Source organism: Acinonyx jubatus, chromosome A1, assembly GCF_027475565.1.
Source record: "Acinonyx jubatus isolate Ajub_Pintada_27869175 chromosome A1, VMU_Ajub_asm_v1.0, whole genome shotgun sequence".
Lineage (NCBI taxonomy): Eukaryota > Metazoa > Chordata > Mammalia > Carnivora > Felidae > Acinonyx > Acinonyx jubatus.
The window spans coordinates 142142916-142153218 of record NC_069380.1 but is presented as its reverse complement, the minus strand read 5'-3'; the positions used below and the strand labels follow the sequence as shown (position 1 = coordinate 142153218).

Sequence of the window (10303 nt, the reverse complement as noted above, 5' to 3'; positions counted from 1 at the left end):
ACGTGTTCTTGTTTGTGGTCAACTTTGAGAAAATGCCTTGTCTTGTAGAACCCAATGGGGCCAGATCCTCCCCCCCATCCAGCTGTGGGTTGTGCAAATGTCTTTGGCTTAGCCAATTAAACTTTTAAAATTAAACTTTTAAAATTTCCTGGAAATTGTCTCTGATTTTTTTTTTTTCTGGACTCTATTATGTAGATACTGAACCTTCTCCGTTGGTCATCTTTTCTCTTTCAGTTTCTACCTACTTACTTTGTTCTCTTGACTGGATAGTCCCCTCCTTTTATCTTTCAGAGTTGCTGTTGAATTTACTATTTTAGCTATCATAATTATAACTCACAAGAGCTCTTTTCTGTTTCGTGATTATTCCTTTTCTTTCCTACATATAGTATTCTGTTCTTGTTTCATGGATGCGTATTGCCTTAGTTCTTTCAGGCTGTTATAGCAAAATACCACTGACTGGGAAACTTATAAAGAACAGAAATAGATTGGCATGGTTGCCTTCAGGTGAGGCCTCCTTGCTGATTCATAGCCAGCACCTTGTCACCGTGTCCTCTATCGGTTCAGTGCAAGAGGGTGGGCTCTCTCTAGAGCCTTTTTTTTTTTTAAATAAGGCACTAATCACATTCATGAGGGCTCTACTCTCTTGACCTAAACACCTTCCAAAGGCATACCACATGATACCATCACCTTTGGAGATAAAGATTTTAACATTTGTAAATTTGGGGGAGACGCAAACATTCAGTTCATGGAGAGTATTATTTAGTTTTTTTTCTTTTTTTTTAAGTTTATTTATTTTTTGAGAGAGAGAAAATGAGTGGGGAGGGGCAGAGAGAGCAACAGAGAGAAAATCCCAAGCAGGCACTGCATTGTCAGCTTGGAGCCCAATGGGGGGCTTGAACTCACAAACCGTGAGATTGTGACCTGAGCTGAAACCAAGAGTCGGAAGCTTAACAGACTGAGCCACCCAGGAACCCCTATAGTATTTTTTCTTTTAAGTTTTCCTCTTTTTATGGCCCTTTTCTCTCCCCTCTGAGTTGCTTTTATTCTTTTTTTTAATATATATACATCTATAATTTTTTTAAAAGTTTTATTTATTTATTTTTGAGAGACACAGAGACTATGTGAGCAGGGGAGGGGTAGAGACAAGGAGAGGGAGAAAGAATCCCAAGAGGCTCTGCACTGTCAGTGCAGAGCCCAACATGGGGCTTGAACCCGAGAAATGCCAAGATCATGACCTGAGCTGAAAATAAGAGTCAGACGCTTACCTGACTGAGGACTGAGCCACCCAGGTGCCCCTGAGCTGCTTTTATTCTGATTGCTTGGTGTCTTGCCTTTTAGAGGAAGACACTAAAAAGCAAATCAAAAGTTCTCTGGGCATTTCCACCCTATCTCCCCATAATTAACAGCAGTCATGATGTTGCTTCTCTGTTCCACTTCTTTTCTCTGAATGTTAACACTTTCCATTGTTTGATGTATTCTGCTACATTAATGACTTTATTTACTATAATTCCCAATTGTTTTGTAGGGTATTAAGGTTTTTTTTTTCCTTTTACAGGTACCTTGCCAGACATAGTTTTCCACATATGGCTTTTTTTTTTTTTTTTCATCTAAATCACTGTCTTGGAATAAATTCTGGGAGTGGGGTTACCAGGTCAGAATCTTGTGGGCATTTCCATTACTTTTTTCTGTGTGTTGCCAAATTTCTTCCTAAAGGTAGTAGATACAGGTCCAATGTCAACAGCAACAAATGAGTACAACCTTTCAAGCATATGATTTCTGAGTCTTTCTTGTTAATTTCAAAAGTACAAATTAGCACTGTTTAAATCTCATTATTTAGATTTCTCTTTTCTTTGGTTACTAATGAGGTTGAATAGTCTTTCACATGGATCTGCAAAAACAGCCTGGAAAAACACAAGGAACCCCACTGGACATAGAAAAGCTCCTCAAAGAACTTTCAAACAGTTGCGAAAGCAAAATATTTTGTGTTGATGTATTGGCATTGGTTGTGTGTGTGTGTGTGTGTGTGTGTGTGTGTGTGTGTGTGTGTAATTGACATACATCACCAAATACATTTAAGCAGTATAGCACATTTCACATATATTGTGAAATGATTACACAGTTGGTTCAGCTCACATCCATCATCTCATATAGATACAATAAAAAGAAAATTTTCTTCTTGTGATGAGAATGCTTGGGATTTGCTCTGTTAACAACTTTCTTACATTTCACACACCACTGTTAGCTATAGTCATCATGTTTATGTTATATCCCTAGTACTTATTATCTTAGTTATTTGTCTTTTAACTGGAAGTTTGTACCTTTTTGTTTAAGATTCTATTTTTAAGTTATGTCTACATGCAATGTGGGGCTTGAACTCATAATCCTGAGACCAAGAGGTACACGCTCCACTGACTGAGCCAGCCAGGTGCCCCGGAATTGTGTACTTTTTGTCCACCTTTCTCTAATCCCCCTTCCTCTGACCCTTTGCCTCTTGTAACCACAAGTCTGAGCTTGATTTTCCTATAAGTTTGATTTTTTTTTTTTGATTCCACGTGTTAATGAAATCATAGAGTATTGTCTTTCTCTGACTTATTTCACTCTGCATGATGCTTTCAAGGTCTATCCATGTTGCAAATATTAGGATTTCCTTATTTTTTTTAATGGCTGAGTAATATTCTGTGTGTGTGTGTGCTTGTGTGTGTGTATATACCACACACATACACCACAACTTGTTCTGTTTTAATATTTACTTAGAGAGAGAGAGCGAGTGTACAAGTGGGGGAGGGACAGAGAGAGAAGGAGAGAGAAAATCTTAAGCAGGCTCTGCAATATCACCACAAAGCCCGACGTGGAACATGATCTCAGAGCCATGAGATCACGACCTGAGCTGAAATCAAGAGTTGGATGTTTAACCAGAGAAGCCACCCAGATGCCCCCACAACTGCTTTATCCATTTATCCACTGATGGACACTAGGTTCCATGTCTTGGCTATTGTAAACAATGCTGCAGTGAATTTGGGGGTGCAGCTTTCTGAATTAGTGTTTTCATTTCTTTTGGATATATTCCTAGAAGTGGAATTGCTGGATATAATAATATAATTTTTGAGGAGCTTCCATACTGTTTTCCACAGTGGCTGTAGCACTTGACAATCCCATAAAGGTTCCTTTTTCTCCACTTCCACACCAACCCTTGTTATCTCTTGTCTTTTTTGGTGATGGCCATTTTAACAGGCATCAGGCAAGATCTTACTGTTTTTAATTTACATTTCTTTCATGACTAATGATGCTAAAAGCATCTTTTCATGTACGTGTTGTCCTTTCATATCTGGACATTTCATTGGAGAAATAGCTATTCAGGTGCTCTGCCCATTTGTAATTTTTTTTCTTTTGCTGTTGCATTGTATGGGTTCTTTATATTTTTTAAAATATTTTCCCCTTATCAGTTTTATTATTTGCAAGTGTTTTGTACCATCCTGTAAGGTGTTCTTTTCACTTGGTTGATGGTTTCTTTTGCTCTGCAGGAGTTCTAGTTTAATCTATTCCCACTTCTTTATTTTTTATTTTGTTGTGTGTGTTTTAGTTGTCCCATCCAAAAAATCGTTATGAAGACCCATGTCAAAGAGATTTATTGCTATATTTTATTCTAGGAGTTTCATGGCTACAGATCTTACATTTAAGGCTTTTTATGTCTATGTATTTATTTTGAGAGAGAGAGAGAGAGAGAGAAAGAGAGAACAGGGGAGGGGCAGAGAGAGAGGAGAGTGAATATCCCAAACAGGCTCCATGCTGTCAGCGCAGAACCAGGCTCCGGGCTTGATCCCACTGTGAGATCATGACCTGAACCAAAATCAAGAGTTGGATGCTTAACAGACTGAGCCACCCAAGTGCCCCAAGGCTTTAACCCATTTTGAGTTAATTTTTGTGAATGACGTTAAGGTATGGATCCAGTTTCGTTCTTTTACATGTGACTATCCAGTTATCCTGGCACCATTTATTATAGAGACCACCTTTACTCCACTGAGTATTCTTGGCTCCCTTGTCAAATATTAATTGACTGTATATACTTGGGTTTATTTTTCAGCTCTAGGTTTTGTTCCATTGGTCTATTTTTCTATCATTATTGCCAATACCACACTTTTGATGACTATAGCTTGAAATTAGGAAATGTGATGCCTCCTATATTGTTCTTTTTCAGGATTTCTTTGGCTATTCGGGGTCTTTTGTGGTGTTACATTAATTTTAGGAGTGTTTTTTTTTCTTTTTTTACTTGTGTAAAAAGTGTCATTGGAATTTTGATAGGGATTTTGCAGAAGTTTTTAACCTGGGTGTCATGGGCTGCAGTGGGTTGACTTCCTGAAATGATATGCAAAATTTTGTGTATATATGCACATTAGCAAGAGGGGAGGGTCCTTGACTTTCATCACAACCTCACAGGGATCTGGACCTAAAAGGCTAAGTTATATGATGAAAGTTTTCTGCCCCAAGTAACAAAAAGGTAATACAGGAAGGCTCTGGAGTGAGACTTCCTTGGTTTGGAGTCTCATTCTGCCACTTGTCAGCTTTACCATCTTGGGCAAGCTACTACTGTCTCTGTGCTGTGAGATGGGATGATGGTGATAAAGAGTTTGCACATAAAGTACTTTTAATAGTACCAGGCACAGAAAAAAGAAAAAAAAGAAAAAGAAAGGGGCTCCTAGGTGGCTCAGTCCGTTAAGTGTCTGATTCTTGGTTTTGTCTCAGGTCATGATCTCACCGTTCGTGGGTTCAAGCCCACGTTGGTCTCTGCACTGACAGCCTGGAACCTGCTTGGGATCCTTTCCTTCTTCTCTCTCTGCCCCTCCTCTGCTTTCTCTCTCTCTCTCTCTCTCTCTGTCTTGAAATAAGTAAGTAAACTTTAAAAAAATAGTACCTGGCACATAGTAAATATTTAATATATAATACATATATATTTTAATACATAATAATACATAATATATGTAATACATATAATACATATATAATATGTATTATAAATAAAAAAATAATAAATGTTTAGGGGCACCTGGGTGAATCAGTCGATTAAGCATCTGACTTCGGCTCAGGTCATGATCTCATGGTCTGTGGGTTCAAGCCCCATGTCAGGCTCTGTGCTGACAGCTCAGATTCTGTGTCTTTCTCACTCTCTCTGCCCCTCCCCTGCTCATGCTCTCTCTCTCTCTCTCTCAATCTCTCAAAAATAAAATAAACATTAAAAAATTTTTGAAAATCGAATTTGTCTAAAAACTTAATAATTAGAACCTTCTAACCATAGGATTGGCTATGGCATGTAGCAATGAGTTCCCTGTTGTTTGAAGTGTTCATGAAATAGATGAAAAACATCAGGGAGGCTTTTGAGAGGATCTCTGAATTAGAAGAGGGGTTGAATTAGGCCCTCTTAAGTTTCTATGAATTAAATTTTCCTTTCAGGCAGGTGGCAAGGGTGAGACCAGCAGGCCTCCAGCAGGAGTGACAGCTGCTCTTGCTAAAATGGAAATGTATTTGTGAACAAGCAGGCTGTTTCAAGAGCATATTTCTGGCACACTCTTCAAGACCAAGTGAGATTCTGCACCATTATGAGCAGAGAGAGTACGAGTGGGGGAATCGTCCTGGGTGCCCTGGGAGATCACATAGTAGGGGATTAGGAGTGGAGCCTTGTGGAGCAGAGGCTGCCTGATCCAACTGCTCCTCTGATTAACATATTTAATGAGCACTTACCAGGCCTGAGGGCTGGGTGTCATGGTGGGTGGTGGGTGGGGTTAAAAGATGAATGAGATCCAATACCACTGTTCCTTCACTGTGCTAGTTTTCATTCCACTTATTGGACTTATGGGCTATTCATGGAGGGGTAATAAAGTCCAGCCAAGTGGCTGAGTAATATGGATGTCTTTGGAATGGTTGGTTCAGAGAGAAGTTCTCTGTGTGGATGTATTTGTGCTCATGAGCATAGGGTATCCATGCACATCTCAGATTCCCGAACTCTGGATTAAGTAAAATTTGAGTGGGCTTGTGCTGAGCGAAATTTTCTTCTGGTTGGTTTATCCAGAAACAGACTCCGAGAGAAGGATTGCGGTACACCCTGTTTATTTGGGAGGTGAAGGAACCCTAGGAAGGGGAGGAGAGAATAAGGCAGGGATGGGGAGGTGAGTATCACTTAATTCCCCTGCACTTGTAGCCTGCCAAGGGAGGGGGGGTGTGGAGAAGGCCTGAGTGCCAGAGAATGCTCTGAAATAAGGAACTGCAGGTATTGGCAGTTGGACATCAATGGGTGACAAGTGGTAAGAGAGATGGACAGGCCACCAAAAGCATCTGTTACAGTGTTTTTGAGTACAACACTGATGTAAGCAAGGCCCAGTGTGCATTGAGAAGCAAGATGGGTCCCAGTGAGTTCCTTCTCAAGCCTGAGGTTGACCAGGGGCCCTGTATAAAGTTGTTGGGTCTTTGTGCTTCGTAAAGGCAGCTGGCCATGGAGGCACAGGTGGGGCTGAAAGAGCCAGCTTCTGCTCAGTATATGGCCCCTGAGTAAGAGATACTTCCAGTAAACCCAGGTTTGAACTCTGAGGGAAGATGAAAGCATGAAGTCTCAGAAGGGTGAGAGGAAGGTGTAGAGAAGGAAAGTGGGGGCTTCGGAAGTCCCAGGATGCGCCTAACTTCTGCTACGTCTTCACCAAGACCGGCAGTGGGGATGGCCTCCCACGAGATCCCTGGAACTTTGTCACATATGCTCTGTCAACACTTTCTGTTTGAGTACCCTGAAGCCTTTCATAGTTAGTGGAGGAGCATGAGCCTACAAGTCCCCAAACCTGGGATCTAGTCCCTGCCCTGTTGCTAACAGCCATGTGACTTTGGCAAACCAGACATGACCAAAATTCAAGTTCTCAGACGCCAGTTGAGGGCCAACTTTGCAAACAGACTTTTAAAAGGATAACAGTCTCAGGCCTGCTATGTTACCTGTTTCTGGCACAACTGATGAATATTTTCTGTAACTACATAATAACTTCAGGTTTGGAGCTAGTGACACTGAGTTTGAACCTTGCCTCCAACATTTATAAAGTAGGTGTCCTTTGCCAAGTCCTTACCATCCTGTGCCTCAATTTCTTCACCTACAGAAAGAAATTCCTTCCCCTGCAGGATTAGAGGGAATGTGTGCAAAGTGTCTGGAAGGTAAGCTGAGCTATTCCTGTTGGTGTCCATCTTTTCTCCTCCCTGTCTGTTGGCAATATGATGTTTTGGTCCGATGCCTGGGGCACAGGGCAGTGTGGTGGAACTTCACAGAACTTCGAGATCAATTCAAGTGGAGGAGGAGTTTGTTGGGGTCTTCTCTGTCCTGGGGCAAAAGTGAGGCCCACTCCCTGCCTGCTTCTACCCTGCTTTCCGTCTCACGGGGCTGGATGAACGTTTTGCATTAATGGACCCCCTTGTATACCCGAGTGCTGAGTTTGAATAACTGGAGAGGGGGGAGGAGATGGGGTTGGGCTACTTATTTCCTTGGTTCCTTCTCCCTATGGTTTTGCGGGATTGCTGTGCCCATCTACCCAAGGCCACAGCTGTTGTCCACCGACACTCACTGCACTCCTGTCCTCTCCAGGAATGATGATTATTCTTTCCACTTGCTCTGTCAAGGCTGGTGGGAAGGGGTGGGAGCAGCTCCCCCCTCTTGTTTGGCCAGTGGAGGGGAACGTGGGGAGGGATACTGTACTCTCCACTTTGGTTTCCTGAAACCTGCCCCAACCTCATAAATGGCCCTTTTATTAAAAATCCAAATTACCTAATTGAGTGTGCCATCTGTTTCTAGTAGAGCCCTGCTGGTAGGAGGAGTTAGGACTCCTGGCTTGGAGCCCAGGCCTTGCCATTCGGTAGCTGTGGAAGTAGGAACAGGTCACCTAACAGGTGTCGACCAGAGGGGTGGAGTCTAGCCCTCCTCTGTCTGTGCCTTCAACATCACAAGTTGAGGCTTTCAGACTGTCACTTCTAGGGGCTAGACAAGAGCTCCATGTGTGAAGAGGGTTGAATGAAGAGGGAATGTGGAGAACGCCACTCTCTCTAAGATTCTTGTGCAGGAATGCAGATAGTGTGGCCAGAGCTTTTCATTTTTATTACTGTTACTCTGCAATACATTTTAAAATTCTACAGTAAGGGCAAACACAAGTGTGTTTCTGCCCACTACACTATGGACAGCAGTCAGAACTTTTGATTTCTTAAGAGAAGCTGAAAATCCAGATTTTAGTGTGAACTCTTATAATTTTTTTCCTTCTTTATTTTGAACTTAAAAAAATTTTGATTATTTTGAGAGAGAGTACAAGCAGGGGAAGGGCAGAGAGAGGGAGGCAGAGAGAGAGAGAGGGAGAGAGAGAGAATACCAAGCAGACTCTTTACTATCAACACAGAGCCCAATGAGGGGCTTGAACTCTTGAACTTCGAGATCATGATCTGAGCCAAGATCAAGAGTCAGACGCTTAACTGGCTGAGCCACCCAGGCATCCCCCAAGTATTTTTTTTAATTAAAGTATAGTTGATACACAATGGTAATTAGTTTCAGGTGTGCAGCAGAGTGATTCAATGACTCTGTCACAGCAAGTGTAGTTGCCATCTGTCCCCACACATCACTATTATAGCACCACTGGCCATATTCCCTATGTTGTACCTTTCATTACCCTGAGTCATTTGTTCCGTAAGTGGAAGCCATACCTCCCATTCCCCTTTGCCCCTTTTGCCCATCCCTCTACCTTTCTCCCCTATGGCAACCACCAGTTTGTTCTCTGTATTTATGGGTCTGTTTCTGCTTTTGTTTCTTTGTTTAGTTTTGTTTTTTTTAGATTTCACATATAAGTGAAATCATATGGTATTTGTCTTTCTTTGTCTGACTTGTTTCACTTCACCTAATACCCTACCCTATAGGTCCATCCATGTTGTTGGAAACGGCAAGATCTCTCTTTTTTAGGCATTAAAAAAATTCATTTATTTTTGCAAGAGTGTAAGTGGGGGAGGGGCACAGAGGGGGACAGAGGATCCCAAGCAGCCTCTGTGCTGACTGGATGATAGCAGAGAGCCTGATGTGGGACTCAAATTCATAAATCGTGAAATCATGACCTGAGCAGAAGTCAGATGCTCAACCAACTGAGCCACCCAGATGCCCCTCTTTTTTTTTATGGCTTAATAATATTCCAGTGTGTGTGTGTGTGTGTGTGTGCCACTCTTCTTCATCCATTCACCTATCACTGGACACTTGGGTTGCTTTCATACCTTGGCTATTGTAAATAATGCTACAGTAAACATAGGGGTGCATATATCTTTTCAAATTAGTGTTTTTTTTTTCCTATTGGGTAAATACACAGTAGTGGGATTACTGAATTGTATGATATTTCTAATTTTTTGAACATTTTTTGTTTTGTTTTTAAGTAATCTCTACACCCAATCTAGGGCCTGAACTTACCACCCTTGAGATCGAGTGTCACATTCCACTGACAGAGCCAACCAGGTGCCCCATATTTCTAATTTTTGAGACACCGCCATACTGTTTTCCACAGTGGCTATACCAATTGACATTGTCACCAACACTTAAGGAGCATTCGTTTTTCTCCATATCCTTGCCAATACTTGTTATTTTTTGTATTGTAAAAAAAATTTTTTTATTTAAAAAAAATTTTTTATTAAAAAAAATTTTTTTAATGTTTTTATTTATTTTTGAGACAGAGAGAGACAGAGCATGAGCCCGGAAGGGGACAGAGAGAGAGGGAGACACAGAATCTGAAGCAGGCTCCAGGCTCCGAGCTGTCAGCACAGAGCCTGATGTGGGGCTCCAACTCAGGGACTGTGAGATCATGACCTGAGCTGAAGTCAGACGATTAACCAACTGAGCCACCCAGGTGTCCCCCCACCCCCGCCAAATTTTTTTTAATGTTTATTTATTTTTGAGAGAGAGAGAAAGAGAGTGTGCGTGTGGGGGTGGGGTGGGGCGCAGAGAGAGAGAGGAAGACAGATACAGAATCCGAAGCTGTCTCCAGGCTCCGGGCTGTCAGCACAGAGCCTGATGTGGGGCTTGAACCCATGAGCAGCAAAATCATGACTTGAACAGAAGCTGGACGCTCAACTGACTGAGCCACCCAGGTGCCCCATTTCTTGCCTTTTTAATACCTGACAGGTATAAGGTGATATCTCATGGTGGTTTTGATTTGCATTTCCCTGATGATTAGTGATGTTGAACATCTTTTCATGTATCTGTTGGCCATCTGAATGTCTTTTTTGGAAAGATGTCCATTCAGTTTCTCTGTCCACTTTTTAATTGGAA

The 10303-nt window shown here is 41.8% G+C and overlaps 1 long non-coding RNA gene across 1 annotated transcript; it reads left to right on the top strand.

The window, feature by feature from the left end:
- Positions 1-5789: 5789 nt before the first annotated feature.
- On the top strand, positions 5790-9892 carry LOC128311244 (uncharacterized). The gene is made up of 3 exons (XR_008289441.1): positions 5790-6158; positions 7125-7179; positions 9709-9892. It is a non-coding gene; the product is annotated as an uncharacterized LOC128311244 (long non-coding RNA).
- Positions 9893-10303: the final 411 nt, after the last annotated feature.